At 49.5% G+C, this 20,504-nt stretch overlaps 1 protein-coding gene across 13 annotated transcripts in view; it reads left to right on the forward strand.

Moving 5' to 3' along the window:
* The window catches only part of EPS8 (EGFR pathway substrate 8, signaling adaptor), a 611,221-nt gene that overhangs the window by 133,062 nt on the left and 457,655 nt on the right, over positions 1 to 20,504 (forward strand). For 2 of the 13 annotated variants that reach the window (XM_063929434.1, XM_063929446.1), the window contains exon 1: positions 6,943 to 7,047. The exons of 6 other annotated variants lie outside the window; for them this stretch is intronic. The gene's annotated coding sequence lies outside the window, so the exon portion shown is untranslated. Of the gene's footprint in view, positions 1 to 6,942; positions 7,048 to 7,082; positions 7,178 to 7,885; positions 8,444 to 20,504 lie in introns of those variants that run through there. 5 more of the 13 variants (XM_063929439.1, XM_063929442.1, XM_063929437.1 and 2 more) reach the window with 4 other exon arrangements.

Consider the following 20,504-nt stretch of genomic DNA (forward strand, 5'->3'; position numbering starts at 1 on the left):
TTCGGTATCGCCTGCCTAGAGAAATGGAACCTAGATGGTATTTGGTACCGGGGACACAGTACCTCCAACAAGTCTCTAGTTGGCTCTGCAGTAATGATGGATACCGGAACCACGTTTCTCACCACCCAGGATGCCAAGGCCTCAGTTATCCGCTTTGCAGTAGGATGACTGCTGTGATATTTCATCTTCCTCGCAAAGGACTGTTGAACAGTCAATTGCTTACTGGAAGTAGTACAAGTGGGCTTACGACTTCCCCTCTGGGATGACCATCGACTCCCAGCGGCAACAACAGCAGCGCCAGCAGCAGTAGGCGTTACACGCAAGGATGCATCGGAGGAATCCCAGGCAGGAGAGGACTCGTCAGAATTGCCAGTGACATGGCCTGCAGGACTATTGGCATTCCTGGGGAAGGAGGAAATTGACACTGAGGGAGTTGGTGGGGTGGTTTGCGTGAGCTTGGTTACAAGAGGAAGGGATTTACTGGTCAGTGGACTGCTTCCGCTGTCACCCAAAGTTTTTGAACTTGTCACTGACTTATTATGAATGCGCTGCAGGTGACGTATAAGGGAGGATGTTCCGAGGTGGTTAACGTCCTTACCCCTACTTATTACAGCTTGACAAAGGGAACACACGGCTTGACACCTGTTGTCCGCATTTCTGGTGAAATACCTCCACACCGAAGAGCTGATTTTTTTGGTATTTTCACCTGGCATGTCAACGGCCATATTCCTCCCACGGACAACAGGTGTCTCCCCGGGTGCCTGACTTAAACAAACCACCTCACCATCAGAATCCTCCTGGTCAATTTCCTCCCCAGCGCCAGCAACACCCATATCCTCCTCATCCTGGTGTACTTCAACACTGACATCTTCAATCTGACTATCAGGAACTGGACTGCGGGTGCTCCTTCCAGCACTTGCAGGGGGCGTGCAAATGGTGGAAGGCGCATGCTCTTCACGTCCAGTGTTGGGAAGGTCAGGCATCGCAACCGACACAATTGGACTCTCCTTGTGGATTTGGGATTTCAAAGAACGCACAGTTCTTTGCGGTGCTTTTGCCAGCTTGAGTCTTTTCAGTTTTCTAGCGAGAGGCTGAGTGCTTCCATCCTCATGTGAAGCTGAACCACTAGCCATGAACATAGGCCAGGGCCTCAGCCGTTCCTTGCCACTCCGTGTGGTAAATGGCATATTGGCAAGTTTACGCTTCTCCTCCGACAATTTTATTTTAGGTTTTGGAGTCCTTTTTTTACTGATATTTGGTGTTTTGGTTTTGACATGCTCTGTACTATGCCATTGGGCATCGGCCTTGGCAGACGACGTTGCTGGCATTTCATCGTCTCGGCCATGACTAGTGGCAGCAGCTTCAGCACGAGGTGGAAGTGGATCTTGATCTTTCCCTAATTTTGGAACCTCAACATTTTTGTTCTCCATATTTTAATAGGCACAACTAAAAGGCACCTCAGGTAAACAATGGAGATGGATGGATTGGATACTAGTATACAATTATGGACGGGCTGCCGAGTGCCGACACAGAGGTAGCCACAGCCGTGAACTACCGCACTGTACTGTGTCTGCTGCTAATATATAGACTGGTTGATAAAGAGATAGTATACTCGTAACTAGTATGTATGTATAAAGAAAGAAAAAAAAACCACGGTTAGGTGGTATATACAATTATGGACGGGCTGCCGAGTGCCGACACAGAGGTAGCCACAGCCGTGAACTACCGCACTGTACTGTGTCTGCTGCTAATATATAGACTGGTTGATAAAGAGATAGTATACTCGTAACTAGTATGTATGTATGTATAAAGAAAGAAAAAAAAAACCACGGTTAGGTGGTATATACAATTATGGATGGGCTGCCGAGTGCCGACACAGAGGTAGCCACAGCCGTGAACTACCGCACTGTACTGTGTCTGCTGCTAATATAGACTGGTTGATAAAGAGATAGTATACTACTAATATTATATATACTGGTGGTCAGGTCACTGGTCACTAGTCACACTGGCAGTGGCACTCCTGCAGCAAAAGTGTGCACTGTTTTAATATAATATTATGTACTCCTGGCTCCTGCTATAACCTATAACTGGCACTGCAGTAGTGCTCCCCAGTCTCCCCCACAATTATAAGCTGTGTGAGCTGAGCAGTCAGACAGATATATAATATATATTATATAGATGATGCAGCACACTGGCCTGAGCCTGAGCAGTGCACACAGATATGGTATGTGACTGACTGAGTCACTGTGTGTATCGCTTTTTTCAGGCAGAGAATGGATATATTAAATAAACTGCACTGTGTGTCTGGTGGTCACTCACTATATAATATATTATGTACTCCTGGCTCCTGCTATAACCTATAACTGGCACTGCAGTAGTGCTCCCCAGTCTCCCCCACAATTATAAGCTGTGTGAGCTGAGCAGTCAGACAGATATATAATATTATATATAGATAATAGATGATGCAGCACACTGGCCTGAGCCTGAGCAGTGCACACAGATATGGTATGTGACTGAGTCACTGTGTGCTGTGTATCGCTTTTTTCAGGCAGAGAACGGATTATAAATAAAAGTGGTGGTCACTGGTCACTATCAGCAAAACTCTGCACTGTACACTACTGAGTACTCCTAATGCTCCCCAAAATTAGTAAATCAAGTGTCTAAACGGAGAGGACGCCAGCCACGTCCTCTCCCTATCAATCTCAATGCACGTGTGAAAATGGCGGCGACGCGCGGCTCCTTATATAGAATCCGAGTCTCGCGATAGAATCCGAGCCTCGCGAGAATCCGACAGCGTCATGATGACGTTCGGGCGCGCTCGGGTTAACCGAGCAAGGCGGGAAGATCCGAGTCGCTCGGACCCGTGAAAAAAAACATGAAGTTCTGGCGGGTTCGGATTCAGAGAAACCGAACCCGCTCATCTCTAGTATAATCACGCAGATATGTGCTCTGTAAATGCTCTACCATGTATTTACCCGCAATAGGGTGTCAGCACCCCTTGGAGATTTATTTAAAAACCCCATGTCCGTTGGTATATTCAATAATGGGATCCAATAATTATAATTGATTGTCCAGTAATTCAGCACCAATGGGTTTGTTGTCAAATATGATATTTATTCAACAAAAAAACTGTAAATACATATTAAACTACTAGGTGAGTCATCGCGCCCTACGGGCACTCTTCACACCGTCGTAAGGAGCTACGCCCCCTTAACCCTTGCACACCCTTGTGGCGTACAATATTTTTTATTATATGGAGTATTACCTCCAATCATAATTGTGTGAGTGGTTAAATATTGCACGGACAAAGGGCGTGCAATGGTTAAGGGGTTGAAGCACCTTGCAACGGCGTGAACAGCTCACGCAGGGCCTGATTAATCACCTAGTAGGTGCTTTGGTTGGGGGAGTGGCGGGTGCGGGGAAGAGGCGGATGGGATCCTGGGGTGCCGCGGGAGGGGCGGTTGCGGTGGTGCTGCAGGTGGGTGAGGGTGCCGTGGGTGGTGGTCCAGAGGTGCTGCGGGTGGGGGAGGAGCAGTTGCGGGGTTGGCCCGGGTGGGGGAGGGGCGGGTGCGGTGGGAGGTACGGGTGCGGGGTCACTGCGGGTGGGGGAGGGGGTCCGGTGCTATTGCGGGTGCTGGAGAGGGTGTGTGGGTGGGTGCCGTGGATGGGGCCCGGAGGTACTGTGAGTGGGGGAGGGGCGGGTAATGCTTCTCCTGCTTCTCCTCCTGTCAGCAGCTAGGCTGCTGTCCTCCCTTTGGCAGTGGCTATCCTGGAGACTCGCACAGCAGGCAGTCACTATTGTTAGCGCCGGTGTCCCAACGCGCCGCATTACAGGGAAGAAGATGTACGCAATAAACTACATCTCCCAGCAGCCCTAAGAGCCGGAATGCTTTGGTGCTAAGGGCTGCTGGGAGCTGTAGTTTATTTAGTGCGTCTACTTCCCTGTAATGCGGTGCGTTGTGACACTGGTGCTAACAATAGTGACTGGCTGGCAGAACTGACTGGCTGGCTGAATCAATGTAAAAAGTGAGAGTGATGTGCAGTGTCAGTGACACTGCACACAGGGCCGGCGCTAGCCGCTCAGCAAAGGGATGCAGTGCAGGGAGGACCCAGGAAGGAGAGGCGTTCTCCCTGCTCTGCATCCCTGTGCTGAGCTGCTGCTGCTATCCCTGCTGCTGCTGCCGGCTGCTGTCACACATGCAGCGGCGCTGGCAGCACAAAACCTCCTTTCCCCCTCGGCGCCGGCAGTACAAAGCCTCCTCTCCCCCTCCCCTCCCCTGTGTGACATTCAGTGGCCGGGTGGGAGCCAAAGGGGGCGGAGCTAGATGGAAACAAGGGGCGGAGCTAGAGGGGACCTTGCTGCAGCAGGAGGATGAGCTGCTACAGCATCGGCCAGCCAGACTTCATTAGGTAAGTGTCTGGAAAGAGAGTGAGTGTGTGTGTGTGTGTGTGTGTATATACAGTGTCTGTGTATACTGTATATATGTGTGACTGTGTATGTGTGTAATGTATGTACAGTATGTATGTGTGTGTTTGTATATATATGTGTCTGTTGTGTGTGTGTGTATATGTGACTGCTGCATAATGTGTGTAAGCGTCACTGGTACAGGGGGCATTACGTGTCTAAGCGGCACTGGTACAGGGGATGTTACTTGTGTAAACATCAGTGGTACGGGGGGCGTGACATGTGTAAGCGTTACTGGTACAGGTGGCATTATATGTGTAAGTGTCTCTACTACAGGGGTCATTGTGTGCGCTGTGCGTTTGTAAAGTGTGCGAGGGTGAAAATGTATAGTTTGCAGGGGGGGCGCCGAACACTCTAGCACCGGATGCACACCCCACTGCACTGCACAGCACTGTCCCCTTCTACATTGATTCAGCGTCCAGACATTACCCTCCGCGATATCACCTACTCTATCCATTACATTAGCCATCTCGGGGCTTCCACGCCGGCAGCCCAGGTGCTGTGTTGTGGAGTCAGGGCCTCTGGGGATCTGGGCGCGGTTGTGGCGGGGAGGCACTTCTGTGACATCACACGCAGAGGAGGCTCCAGGGCTCAGAGAGTATGCGGCTCAGGGAGGGCTATGAAAGCCTTCCGCTGCGCCGCTTTCATACACATCTATGCCGGTGGCCGCAGCAGCTTTTGTTCCACCTGCGCCGTGGCTAGGGAGTGGGGATTGTTGATGCCGGAGGGGACAGGTGGACTTGGCAGCAAGACATTGGTGGTCATTCCGAGTTGATCACTCGCTAGCAGTTTTTAGCAGCCATGCAAACGCTATGCCGCCGCCCTGGGAGTGTATTTTAGCTTAGCAGAAGTGCGAATGAATGGATCGGAGAGCGGGTACAAAAAAATTTTGTGCAGTTTCAGAGTAGCTTCAGACCTACTCGGCACTTGCGATCACTTCAGACCATTCAGTTCCTGATTTGACATCACGAACACGCCCTGCGTTGGGCCAGCCACGCCTGCGTTTTTTTGGAACACTCCCTGAAAATGGTCAGTTGACACCCAGAAACGCCCTCTTCCTGTCAATCTCTCTGCGGCTGCCTGTGCGACTGAAAAGCATCGCTAGACCTGTGTAAAACTACATTGTTCGTTGTAATAGTACGCCGCATACGCATAAGTGCAGAGTTTTTGCCTGATCGCTGCACAGCGAACGAATGCAGTTAGTGATCAACTTGGAATGACCCCCATAGGACGCTGCAGTAAAAGGATGTTTTTCCCCTATGTACAGCGCAGAGACTTGCTGCAGATGCAGTGGCATACCCTCCAGCTGGACATTTTTGGCAGGTACAGCCCCTTTTTTTTATGGTCTGTCCGTTTTTTGACTCTCCAAGCTTCCATTGAAAGTATAGGAAAGGGGGCGTGGCCACACTGCTGTACCTGTGGCCACGCCCCTTTTGGAATTTGCATCAATGTTTATGTGTAAAGTGTTGGAGGGTGTGTTGCTGCAGATGCAGTGGGACTATTTTGGGGTGTGGGCCTGGAGCTGCAGCTCCATCAGTCCTATTGCTAATCCTGCTCTGTGAAAACACAGCAGGCAAAGGGCAGAGCCTCCCATTGGATGTAACCTGTGTGGGAGGGCGTTTCTCGCCCAGTCAGCTGTGGACTGGGTGTGATAGACCTGCTGCTAACCCAATGAGAGCTCCTAGCCACGCCCAGCGTTAGAGACCCAGGCACAGAGTCACAGGGCTATTATATAGGAGATATAATAAAGTAACAATGTAACATTACAAATACATAGAATAAATGAGTGATACCTGTTTGCAGCAACGCGTTCCGCAGAATAGACGTCTGCTGCCTCAGGCTGATGACGGACATGGGGTTTATAAATAAATATCCAGGATGTCTTCACACCCTACTGGGGTGTATATACTATAGCATTTACAATGCACACATCTGCACCATGCTGGCATCTCGCTGTTCTTGCACTGGGATTCCTGTGGTATAAGAATAAGAATACAGGGCGACAGACACCCAGTTTTCCATGTCACCCGCACAATCGCCATAGGACAACAGTGTGAGTTTGCCCAAGACCTGATTCCATTGTGAGTTTACATGTACTCTCTCAGAACACCAGATTACTAGTACGATGCACCGTACATTGCACACGCTCTCCCACAGAGTCCGGGACAGTGGGAGAATAAAATCTTATTTATAGAAATTGTCCATCCCCAGCCCATAGCCACTGGGATAATAAGAGTGTGTGCATTGTGTGATATTGTGTGTACATGTGGGTGGGCATTGGGTGATATTGTGTGTACATGTGGGTGGGCATTGTGTGATATTGTGTGTACATGTGGGTGGGCATTGTGTGTACATGTGGGTGGGCATTGTGTGACATTGTGTGTACATGTGGGTGGGCATTGTGTGATAGTGTCCTGTCGGTATAATGAGCAATCTGTGCATGGCAGATAAGACTGCCAGGTGCTGGCTGTCAGTGTGGAAACACAATCTGCATGTGGTTAGAGACTCCCACACTGCAATGAGCATCAGAGAGACAGGAGAATGCAGTGTCCTGATCTGGGCTGAGAGCGCCATGCATGAGGGTAAGCGCTGGGATTAGTGTCCATCTTTGTTTGGGAAGGTTTCCATGGAGACTAATAGGCTGTGTTGGCTGCTGCGTGAGTGTCAGGCTGTTGCACAATGCAGAACGTGTCTCCGGTGACGGTGAGGAAGGTAGGAACAATGTGTGCTGTGACCCTGTACAGTGTTAGTGCTTTGTGTTATTGTGTAGGAATGATGTGTGTGAGCTCCAGGCTGGTTACATAGGACTGATCTGCCATTAATACTTGTACTGTATATACATCGGTGCCATGAATTTCCTGCGCGGTCCCTTTAGGTGACCATTCTGTCTCCCATCATTCCATGAGACTGGTGCATCCATTCCAATCCCCCAAATCCTGCGATTCTAAGATTTCACCCACCCTAATGTATTATCTGCTGCCAAATACACAGTGCACTATGTCATGGCATGAGGGTCTCTCTCTCTCTCTCTGACCCCCCCCCCTCTCTGTGTGCCCCTCTCTATATATATCTCTGCCTCTCTCTGTGTGTCCCTCTCTTCTCTCTCTCTCTCTCTCTCTCTCTCTCTCTCTCTCTGACCCCCCCTCTCTGTGTGCCCCTCTCTATATATCTCTCTGCCTCTCTCTGTGTGCCCCTCTCTTCTCTCTCTCTCTCCCTCTCTCTCTCTCTCTCTCTCTCTCTCTCTCTCTCTGTGCCTCATTCCTCTCTCTCTCTGTGCCCCCCCCCCCTCTCTCTCTCTCTCTCTCTCTCCCTCTCTCTCTCTGTGCCTCTCTCCTCTTTCTCTGTGTGCCCCCCCCCCCCCTCTCTCTCTCTCTCTCTCTCTCTCTCTCTCTGTGCCCCTCTCCTCTCTGCCTCTCTCTCTCTATGTGCCTCTCCCTCCTCTTTCTGTACCTCTCATTGTGTGCCCCTCTCTCCTCTCTGCCTCTGTGTGCCTCTCTCTGTGCCTCTCATTGTGTGCCCCTCTCTGCCTCTCTCTGTGCCTCTCATTGTGTGCCCCTCTCTGTGTGCCTCGCTCTGTGCCTCTCATTGCGTGCCCCTCTCTCCTCCCTGCCTCTCTCTCTGCATCTCATTGCGTGCCCCTCTCTCCTCCCTGCCTCTCTCTCTGTGCCCCTCTCTGCCTCTCTCTCTGTGCCTCTCATTGTGTGCCCCTCTCTGTGTGCCTCTCTCTGTGCCTCTCATTGCGTGCCCCTCTCTCCTCCCTGCCTCTCTCTGTGTGCCCCTCTCTGCCTCTTTCTGTGTGACTCTCACTCTGTGCCTCTTATTGTGTGCCTCCCCCCCCCTCTCCTTTCTGTGAGTCATTCTCTGTCTCAAACTATCCCCCCCACACACACTTTTTTTATTTTGTATATTATGGTTTCATTATTTTGATGTCACTGTGAATGGAGATGTGAACAACAAAAGTTCCTGCTCGTTGGCCAGGTAAGAAGGACGGGCAGATGAGAGGCTCGGGATATGTGCTGGATGGAGAGGGATGCTTGTTGGCCAGGTAAGAAGGACGGCAGATGAGAGGCTCGGGATATGTGCTGGATGGAGAGGGATGCTCGTTGGCCAGGTAAGAAGGACGGGCAGATGAGAGGCTCGGGATATGTGCTGGATGGAGAGGGATGCTTGTTGGCCAGGTAAGAAGGACGGCAGATGAGAGGCTCGGGATATGTGCTGGATGGAGAGGGATGCTCGTTGGCCAGGTAAGAAGGACGGGCAGATGAGAGGCTCGGGATATGTGCTGGATGGAGAGGGATGCTTGTTGGAGGACCAGTGGCTTTATCTTCCTTATTATACTATTCAGCACAGGTTCTCGGACTCGGTCCTCAGGACCCCACACTGTTCATGTTTTGCAGGTCACCTGTAGATTTTGGTGATACACAGTGCAGCTGCTGGGTGACCTGGAAAACATGAACCGTGTGGGGTCCTGAGGACCGAGTTTGAGAACCACTGCTATACAGCGATCCCATTCCTCTTAAATTTAGACAGGTGCCTGCCCTGCCGCCACCAAAGGTGCTGACAGCCGGAATGTTGGGAGGTGACGGGCTGATTGCTGCTCCGCGCAGCGGTTACTACCTTGTGGGCATAATAATGCATGGGGGTTTAGGGGATGGGTTTGGCCATGGTCCAATAACTGATGAGTATAGATGTGGCAGACGGCCAGGCTCTGCTGTTGCTCTCTGGGGATGTGAGATTCAGTATGTTTCTGATGTTTCATTTACATTTCTCAAAAAGGAATGTTCTAGGCTGGAAACAGTTTAGTTATTCTGAGTATTGGTTTGACGCTCCGCTGCACGTTTGTCAGTGCAATTGTGGATTAATGTTGTTGGATTTAGCACTTCTCTGTTGGGATCTCGTCATGAAGAGGTCAGTGGTCCTCTCAGAAGACCCTTGTCTTCCTCTGTCACCTCCTCTGGCCTGATCACTTGTCTCTTAGCTAAAACTACTTTGTGCTTCTGCCCTTTTACTCTTCTCGAGCCTCAGATAAGCGATCAGTCCAGTACGCAGGCCGTTTAGAAGTGGGATACACGTTAATGCAGTCCAGGATTTAGGGATATTCATGCTTGTGCACAGGTGACATTAGTACCTCAGTCAACTTGATTTAATCATCTGACTAGTCTGTAATGAAAGCGTTGGTCCAAATTTCTTGTGCTACATATTGGGGGTCATCCCGAATTGATCGCTCGCTAGCAGTTTTTAGCAGCCGTGCAAACGCATAGTCGCCGCCCACGGGGGAGTGTATTTTCGCTTTGCAGGAGTGCGACCGCCTGTGCAGCAGAGCGCCTGCAAACAAATTTTGTGCAAAACAAGACCAGCCCTGTAGTTACTTACCCTGTGCAATGATTGCTGCGACGAGTGGCACGGTAATGACGTCAGATACCCGCCCGACCACGCCTGCATTTTTCCAAACACTCCCAGAAAACGGTCAGTTGACACCCATAAACGCCCTCTTCCTGTCAATCTCCATGCGATCGCTGTGCGAATGGAATCATCGCTAGAACCAGTGAAAAACCACAAAGGACTTCGTACCCGTGCGCATTGCGGTGCATACTCATGCGCAGATTAGCAGTTTTTCCCACTGATCGCTACATAGTGAACAACGGCAGCTAGCGATCAACTCGGAATGACCCCCATTGTACAGAGTCCATTGTGGAACCCAGTGGTGGGTGTTCTGTTTTCTGGGGTTACTGATATTACCGCACAGCAGCGATCAGGCCCATTGTACAGGGTCCGTTGTGGAACCCAGTGGTGGATGCTCTGTTTTCTGGGGTTACTGATATTACCGCACAGCAGCGGTCAGGTCTGAGTTAGGACCATTGTACAGAGTCCGTTGTGGAACCCAGTGGTGGGTGTTCTGTTTTCTGGGGTTACTGATCTTACCGCACAGCAGCGATCAGGCCCATTGTACAGAGTCCGTTGTGGAACCCAGTGGTGGGTGCTCTGTTTTCTGGGGTTACTGATATTACCGCACAGCAGCGGTCAGGTCTGAGTTAGGACCATTGTACAGAGTCCGTTGTGGAACCCAGTGGTGGGTGTTCTGTTTTCTGGGGTTACTGATATTACCGCACAACAGCGATCAGGCCCATTGTACAGAGTCCGTTGTGGAACCCAGTGATGGGTGTTCTGTTTTCGGGGGTTACTGATATTACCGCACAGCAGCGATCAGGTCTGAGTTAGGACCATTGTACAGAGTCCGTTGTGGAACCCAGTGGTGAATGCTCTGTTTTCTGGGGTTACTGATATTACCGCACAGCAGCGATCAGGCCCATTGTACAGAGTCCGTTGTGGAACCCAGTGGTGAATGCTCTGTTTTCTGGGGTTACTGATATTACCGCACAGCAGCGATCAGGCCCATTGTACAGAGTCCGTTGTGGAACCCAGTGGTGGGTGTTCTGTTTTCTGGGGTTACTGATATTACCGCACAGCAGCGATCAGGCCCATTGTACAGAGTCCGTTGTGGAACCCAGTGGTGGGTGTTCTGTTTTCTGGGGTTACTGATATTACCACACAGCAGCGATCAGGCCCATTGTACAGAGTCCGTTGTGGAACCCAGTGGTGGATGCTCTGTTTTCTGGGGTTACTGATATTACCGCACAGCAGCGATCAGGCCCATTGTACAGAGTCCGTTTTGGAACCCAGTGGTGGGTGCTCTGTTTTCTGGTGTTACTGATATTACCGCACAGCAGCGATCAGGCCCATTGTACAGAGTCCGTTGTGGAACCCAGTGGTGGGTGTTCTGTTTTCTGGTGTTACTGATATTACCGCACAGCAGCGATCAGGCCCATTGTACAGAGTCCGTTGTGGAACCCAGTGGTGGGTGCTCTGTTTTCTGGGGTTACTGATATTACCGCACAGCAGTATGCAGGAGAAATGACACTTTATATTGTGCTGGTGTTTGTGCACTTGGCTGCGTTGTGTGTGCCGGGACTGCCTGCGTTTGGTATATCTGCCGGTGTTGCTGTATCGGAGAGGGATGCAGTTATTAACCCCGCTGTCAGGGACCCGGCGTTCAGGTTCCCAAAGCTGGAATCCCGCCAGCCATGGAAAGCGGGCGGAATCCCAATCCAAGCCCCATATTCCCCCTCAGGTGGTGGTCCACGACACCACCCGAGGGGGATATAATAGTGTCTCGCCCCCGGGCCTGAAGCAAGGCGAGCTCACGAGGGGATTTGCTGCGCACGCTGTCTGTCTCCTGAGATTCTGGTGCCTGAGCTTCCGTCCTATTCTTATGTTATTAGCTATGCGATATTCTTCTTATGTTTATCAGTATTTCATATGAAAGTTGGTTACACAAAGACTCGCCATATAACTTTCCACTCGTTACAGCTCATTATAATATGAGATTAGCGGCAGTTTCTAGGACATATGGCTCCCGGTGCGAACAGTCAAAGCACACCCCAACACCCGTCACCCCGGATTTTGTCAAAATGTACCATACCTCCTAACTAAGGGGAACTTAGCACACACCACCTGACCAAGATGGCATGGGATCGGGGCAAGGGACGTGCCCTTGTGGGAAAACACTCCCTCACCCTGCATTTACAGCACCAGCCACCCCCACCCTTGGTCCGTTCCTGCTCAGTTTACCAGGCGGTCAGACCGCCTGCCCCCTCTTACGCCCCGCACATGCCAAATACAACTGGATAACCAGCCCTCAGTATACACAAGTTCTAACGGCACAAGGGAAAACCAAACTGCGAGACATTCAGAGGACTGAGGGCGTTATTAGTAGAGATGAGCGCCTGAAATTTTTCGGGTTTTGTGTTTTGGTTTTGGGTTCGGTTCCGCGGCCGTGTTTTGGGTTCGAACGCGTTTTGGCAAAACCTCACCGAATTTTTTTTGTCGGATTCGGGTGTGTTTTGGATTCGGGTGTTTTTTTCAAAAAACACTAAAAAACAGCTTAAATCATAGAATTTGGGGGTCATTTTGATCCCAAAGTATTATTAACCTCAAAAACCATAATTTACACTCATTTTCAGTCTATTCTGAATACCTCACACCTCACAATATTATTTTTAGTCCTAAAATTTGCACCGAGGTCGCTGTGTGAGTAAGATAAGCGACCCTAGTGGCCGACACAAACACCGGGCCCATCTAGGAGTGGCACTGCAGTGTCACGCAGGATGTCCCTTCCAAAAAACCCTCCCCAAACAGCACATGACGCAAAGAAAAAAAGAGGCGCAATGAGGTAGCTGTGTGAGTAAGATTAGCGACCCTAGTGGCCGACACAAACACCGGGCCCATCCAGGAGTGGCACTGCAGTGTCACGCAGGATGTCCCTTCCAAAAAACCCTCCCCAATCAGCACATGATGCAAAGAAAAAGAAAAGAAAAAAGAGGTGCAAGATGGAATTGTCCTTGGGCCCTCCCACCCACCCTTATGTTGTATAAACAAAACAGGACATGCACACTTTAACCAACCCATCATTTCAGTGACAGGGTCTGCCACACGACTGTGACTGATATGACGGGTTGGTTTGGACCCCCCCCAAAAAAGAAGCAATTAATCTCTCCTTGCACAAACTGGCTCTACAGAGGCAAGATGTCCACCTCATCTTCACCCTCCGATATATCACCGTGTACATCCCCCTCCTCACAGATTATCAATTCGTCCCCACTGGAATCCACCATCTCAGCTCCCTGTGTACTTTGTGGAGGCAATTGCTGCTGGTCAATGTCTCCGCGGAGGAATTGATTATAATTCATTTTAATGAACATCATCTTCTCCACATTTTCTGGATGTAACCTCGTACGCCGATTGCTGACAAGGTGAGCGGCGGCACTAAACACTCTTTCGGAGTACACACTTGTGGGAGGGCAACTTAGGTAGATTAAAGCCAGTTTGTGCAAGGGCCTCCAAATTGCCTCTTTTTCCTGCCAGTATAAGTACGGACTGTGTGACGTGCCTACTTGGATGCGGTCACTCATATAATCCTCCACCATTCTATCAATGTTGAGAGAATCATATGCAGTGACAGTAGACGACATGTCCGTAATCGTTGTCAGGTCCTTCAGTCCGGACCAGATGTCAGCATCAGCAGTCGCTCCAGACTGCCCTGCATCACCGCCAGCGGGTGGGCTCGGAATTCTGAGCCTTTTCCTCGCACCCCCAGTTGCGGGAGAATGTGAAGGAGGAGATGTTGACAGGTCGCGTTCCGCTTGACTTGACAATTTTGTCACCAGCAGGTCTTTCAACCCCAGCAGACCTGTGTCTGCCGGAAAGAGAGATCCAAGGTAGGCTTTAAATCTAGGATCGAGCACGGTGGCCAAAATGTAGTGCTCTGATTTCAACAGATTGACCACCCGTGAATCCTTGTTAAGCGAATTAAGGGCTGCATCCACAAGTCCCACATGCCTAGCGGAATCGCTCCCTTTTAGCTCCTTCTTCAATGCCTCCAGCTTCTTCTGCAAAAGCCTGATGAGGGGAATGACCTGACTCAGGCTGGCAGTGTCTGAACTGACTTCACGTGTGGCAAGTTCAAAGGGCATCAGAACCTTGCACAACGTTGAAATCATTCTCCACTGCACTTGAGACAGGTGCATTCCACCTACTATATCGTGCTCAATTGTATAGGCTTGAATGGCCTTTTGCTGCTCCTCCAACCTCTGAAGCATATAGAGGGTTGAATTCCACCTCGTTACCACTTCTTGCTTCAGATGATGGCAGGGCAGGTTCAGTAGTTTTTGGTGGTGCTCCAGTCTTCTGTACGTGGTGCCTGTACGCCGAAAGTGTCCCGCAATTTTTCTGGCCACCGACAGCATCTCTTGCACGCCCCTGTCGTTTTTTAAAAAATTCTGCACCACCAAATTCAAGGTATGTGCAAAACATGGGACGTGCTGGAATTTGCCCATATTTAATGCACACACAATATTGCTGGCGTTGTCCGATGCCACAAATCCACAGGAGAGTCCAATTGGGGTAAGCCATTCCGCGATGATCTTCCTCAGTTGCCGTAAGAGGTTTTCAGCTGTGTGCGTATTCTGGAAAGCGGTGATACAAAGCGTAGCCTGCCTAGGAAAGAGTTGGCGTTTGCGAGATGCTGCTACTGGTGCCGCCGCTGCTGTTCTTGCGGCGGGAGTCCATACATCTACCCAGTGGGCTGTCACAGTCATATAGTCCTGACCCTGCCCTGCTCCACTTGTCCACATGTCCGTGGTTAAGTGGACATTGGGTACAACTGCATTTTTTAGGACACTGGTGAGTCTTTTTCTGACGTCCGTGTACATTCTCGGTATCGCCTGCCTAGAGAAGTGGAACCTAGATGGTATTTGGTAACGGGGGCACACTGCCTCAATAAATTGTCTAGTTCCCTGTGAACTAACGGCGGATACCGGACGCACGTCTAACACCAACATAGTTGTCAAGGCCTCAGTTATCCGCTTTGCAGTAGGATGACTGCTGTGATATTTCATCTTCCTCGCAAAGGACTGTTGAACAGTCAATTGCTTACTGGAAGTAGTACAAGTGGGCTTACGACTTCCCCTCTGGGATGACCATCGACTCCCAGCGGCAACAACAGCAGCGCCAGCAGCAGTAGGCGTTACACGCAAGGATGCATCGGAGGAATCCCAGGCAGGAGAGGACTCGTCAGAATTGCCAGTGACATGGCCTGCAGGACTATTGGCATTCCTGGGGAAGGAGGAAATTGACACTGAGGGAGTTGGTGGGGTGGTTTGCGTGAGCTTGGTTACAAGAGGAAGGGATTTACTGGTCAGTGGACTGCTTCCGCTGTCACCCAAAGTTTTTGAACTTGTCACTGACTTATTATGAATGCGCTGCAGGTGACGTATAAGGGAGGATGTTCCGAGGTGGTTAACGTCCTTACCCCTACTTATTACAGCTTGACAAAGGGAACACACGGCTTGACACCTGTTGTCCGCATTTCTGGTGAAGGAAAGGTATTTTCACCTGGCATGTCAACGGCCATATTCCTCCCACGGACAACAGGTGTCTCCCCGGGTGCCTGACTTAAACAAACCACCTCACCATCAGAATCCTCCTGGTCAATTTCCTCCCCAGCGCCAGCAACACCCATATCCTCCTCATCCTGGTGTACTTCAACACTGACATCTTCAATCTGACTATCAGGAACTGGACTGCGGGTGCTCCTTCCAGCACTTGCAGGGGGCGTGCAAATGGTGGAAGGCGCATGCTCTTCACGTCCAGTGTTGGGAAGGTCAGGCATCGCAACCGACACAATTGGACTCTCCTTGTGGATTTGGGATTTCGAAGAACGCACAGTTCTTTGCGGTGCTACTGCTTTTGCCAGCTTGAGTCTTTTCATTTTTCTAGCGAGAGGCTGAGTGCTTCCATCCTCATGTGAAGCTGAACCACTAGCCATGAACATAGGCCAGGGCCTCAGCCGTTCCTTGCCACTCCGTGTGGTAAATGGCATATTGGCAAGTTTACGCTTCTCCTCCGACAATTTTATTTTAGGTTTTGGAGTCCTTTTTTTACTGATATTTGGTGTTTTGGATTTGACATGCTCTGTACTATGACATTGGGCATCGGCCTTGGCAGACGACGTTGCTGGCATTTCATCGTCTCGGCCATGACTAGTGGCAGCAGCTTCAGCACGAGGTGGAAGTGGATCTTGATCTTTCCCTAATTTTGGAACCTCAACATTTTTGTTCTCCATATTTTAATAGGCACAACTAAAAGGCACCTCAGGTAAACAATGGAGATGGATGGATTGGATACTAGTATACAATTATGGACGGGCTGCCGAGTGACGACACAGAGGTAGCCACAGCCGTGAACTACCGCACTGTACTGTGTCTGCTGCTAATATATAGACTGGTTGATAAAGAGATAGTATACTCGTAACTAGTATGTATGTATAAAGAAAGAAAAAAAAAACACGGTTAGGTGGTATATACAATTATGGACGGGCTGCCGAGTGCCGACACAGAGGTAGCCACAGCCGTGAACTACCGCACTGTACTGTGTCTGCTGCTAATATATAGACTGGTTGATAAAGAGATAGTATACTCGTAACTAGTATGTATGTATAAAGAAAGAAAAAAAAAACCACGGTTAGGTGGTATATACAATTATGGACGGGCTGCCGAGTGCCGACACAGAGGTAGCCACAGCCGTGAACTACCGCACTGTACTGTGTCTGCTGCTAATATATAGACTGGTTGATAAAGAGATAGTATACTCGTAACTAGTATGTATGTATAAAGAAAGAAAAAAAAACCACGGTTAGGTGGTATATACAATTATGGACGGGCTGCCGAGTGCCGACACAGAGGTAGCCACAGCCGTGAACTACCGCACTGTACTGTGTCTGCTGCTAATATATAGACTGGTTGATAAAGAGATAGTATACTCGTAACTAGTATGTATGTATAAAGAAAGAAAAAAAAACCACGGTTAGGTGGTATATACAATTATGGACGGGCTGCCGAGTGCCGACACAGAGGTAGCCACAGCCGTGAACTACCGCACTGTACTGTGTCTGCTGCTAATATATAGACTGGTTGATAAAGAGATAGTATACTCGTAACTAGTATGTATGTATAAAGAAAGAAAAAAAAACCACGGTTAGGTGGTATATACAATTATGGACGGGCTGCCGAGTGCCGACACAGAGGTAGCCACAGCCGTGAACTACCGCACTGTACTGTGTCTGCTGCTAATATAGACTGGTTGATAAAGAGATAGTATACTACTAATATTATATATACTGGTGGTCAGGTCACTGGTCACTAGTCACACTGGCAGTGGCACTCCTGCAGCAAAAGTGTGCACTGTTTAATTTTAATATAATATTATGTACTCCTGGCTCCTGCTATAACCTATAACTGGCACTGCAGTGCTCCCCAGTCTCCCCCACAATTATAAGCTGTGTGAGCTGAGCAGTCAGACAGATATATAATATATATAGATGATGCAGCACACTGGCCTGAGCCTGAGCAGTGCACACAGATATGGTATGTGACTGACTGAGTCACTGTGTGTATCGCTTTTTTCAGGCAGAGAACGGATATATTAAATAAACTGCACTGTGTGTCTGGTGGTCACTCACTATATAATATATTATGTACTCCTGGCTCCTGCTATAACCTATAACTGGCACTGCAGTAGTGCTCCCCAGTCTCCCCCACAATTATAAGCTGTGTGAGCTGAGCAGTCAGACAGATATATAATATTATATATAGATAATAGATGATGCAGCACACTGGCCTGAGCCTGAGCAGTGCACACAGATATGGTATGTGACTGAGTCACTGTGTGCTGTGTATCGCTTTTTTCAGGCAGAGAACGGATTATAAATAAAAGTGGTGGTCACTGGTCACTATCAGCAAAACTCTGCACTGTACTGAGTACTCCTAATGCTCCCCAAAATTAGTAAATCAAGTGTCTCTCTAATCTATTCTAAACGGAGAGGACGCCAGCCACGTCCTCTCCCTATCAATCTCAATGCACGTGTGAAAATGGCGGCGACGCGCGGCTCCTTATATAGAATCCGAGTCTCGCGATAGAATCCGAGCCTCGCGAGAATCCGACAGCGTCATGATGACGTTCGGGCGCGCTCGGGTTAACCGAGCAAGGCGGGAAGATCCGAGTCGCTCGGACCCGTGAAAAAAAACATGAAGTTCTGGCGGGTTCGGATTCAGAGAAACCGAACCCGCTCATCTCTAGTTATTAGTAGCGTCAGCTGGAGCGGCGCAGAGGATTACGCTGGGTACACACCGTGAGATATATCTGCACATCACAGACATATTGTCGGTACACACTGGCCGACGCACCGGCGATATATCGGCCAGTGTGCACCCAGCATCAGTCACTGGGCTACATATATGAAGCCACCGCTTCTCGTTCTGCTTGGAGCTGGAACTTTAGCGCGGCCTAACACGCAGATCATTATCGCTGAATAACGTGAGTCTCAGGCGATCACCCCATCAGCCTCCCGGGCTGCAGGATCGCCCAGGATACATCGAATGCTGTCCTTTTACATCGATGTATCCTGGGCGATCCCAGCCATGCCCCCATGTGCAGCACATTCAACCTGGAGGATCCGATCCAATGCTCACGGGAATGCGCATAGGATCGGAAACACCTCCAAAATGCCCGATTTCATCCGATATATCGGACCGAATGCCCAAAATCGGATGAAATCGGGCGTTATCGCTCTAGTGTATGGGGCGCTTAAGAGTCAGATTGAAGCAGGTCAGTTAGCCAGTTGTGGGTGGACACGTGTTAGAAATCAAGTTATTCCAACCAGTGCATAACAAGTGTTCTCTGTGCCGGCTTCACTTCCTGAGCGCACAGCGCCATGAGGATGCTCCAACTGCAGAGTTCCTGTCTGGAGCGTCCGAAGGCTGCTGCAGCAGCGATGGTACCACCTAGAGAGAGAGAGAGAGAGAGAGCCCATGTTCTGGGCAGCGGCACCGGTCACACAGCCCTAGTGGTGGCCCTGATTCCAGGAGTGTGGAGCTAAAGGTGATAGAGATGGGACAGTAGAATGGGACAGACGATGGGAGAGCTGCTGGGAGTTGTAGTCCTCCTCTTGTGTATATATACTGTATGGTTATAGCTGGTCACCAATATCACCATGACACCAGGCTTCTAGTACAGCGTAGCTGCTATTACAGCTTGTATGTGTGTCACTTAGTACTGCAGGAGCTGCTGGGAGATGTAGTCCTCCTCTTGTGTATATGTACTGTATGGTTATAGCTGGTCACCAATATCACCATGACACCAGGCTTCTAGTACAGCGTAGCTGCTATTACAGCTTGTATGTGTGTCACTTAGTACTGCAGGAGCTGCTGGGAGTTGTAGTCCTCCTCTTGTGTATATGTACTGTATGGTTATAGCTGGTCACCAATATCACCATGACACCAGGCTTCTAGTACAGCGTAGCTGCTATTACAGCTTGTATGTGTGTCAGTACTGCAGGAGCTGCTGGGAGTTGTAGTCCTCCTCTTGTGTATATGTACTGTATGGTTATAGCTGGTCACCAGTATCACCATGACACCAGGCTTCTAGTACAGCGTAGCTGCTATTACATCTTGTATGTGTGTCACTTAGTACTGCAGGAGCTGCTGGGAGTTGTAGTACACCTCTCCTGTATATGTACTGTATGGTTATAGCTGGTCACCAATATCACCATGACACCAGGCTTCTAGTACAGCGTAGCTGCTATTACAGCTTGTATGTGTGTCACTTAGTACTGCAGGAGCTGCTGGGAGTTGTAGTCCTCCTCTTGTGTATATATACTGTATTGTTATAGCTGGTCACCAGTATCACCATGACACCAGGCTTCTAGTACAGCGTAGCTGCTATTACAGCTTGTATGTGTGTCAGTGCTGCAGGAGCTGCTGGGAGTTGTAGTCCTCCTCTTGTGTATATGTACTGTACGGTTATAGCTGGTCACCAATATCACCATGACACCAGGCTTCTAGTACAGCGTAGCTGCTATTACAGCTTGTATGTGTGTCACTTAGTACTGCAGGAGCTGCTGGGAGTTGTAGTCCTTCTCTTGTTTATATGTACTGTATGGTTACAGCTGGTCACCAATATCACCATGACACCAGGCTTCTAGTACAGCGTAGCTGCTATTACAGCCTGTATGTGTGTCACTTAGTACTGCAGGAGCTGCTGGGAGTTATAGTCCTCCTCTTGTGTATATGTACTGTAAAGTTCGTTTAAATTACAAGGAAAAGGAATACCTTAACACACTGTTGTACGGGCCGCTAAACATAAACAAATAACCGCTAAGATATGTATGCACATTGCGTATACACGCCGACACGCTGTGCGCACAATGCAGCGACACGTGGCTGAATACACCTTATACCCCAAACAAGAATGGAATGCGACACCAGTAGTTAAATGTTATGTTGTGGTCCAAAGCAGCAACAGTATTTACTCAAAAGATACAGATAAGAGATTCAACAATATTACAGAGAAGAGCTACAACCAATAGTACATACGTTTGTTCGCCTGCGCCTCCCGGATCCAGGGCTCAGTCAGTCTTGGCAAGATG

Source organism: Pseudophryne corroboree, chromosome 6 (assembly GCF_028390025.1).
Source record: "Pseudophryne corroboree isolate aPseCor3 chromosome 6, aPseCor3.hap2, whole genome shotgun sequence".
In the NCBI taxonomy this organism is placed as follows: Eukaryota; Metazoa; Chordata; class Amphibia; order Anura; family Myobatrachidae; genus Pseudophryne; species Pseudophryne corroboree.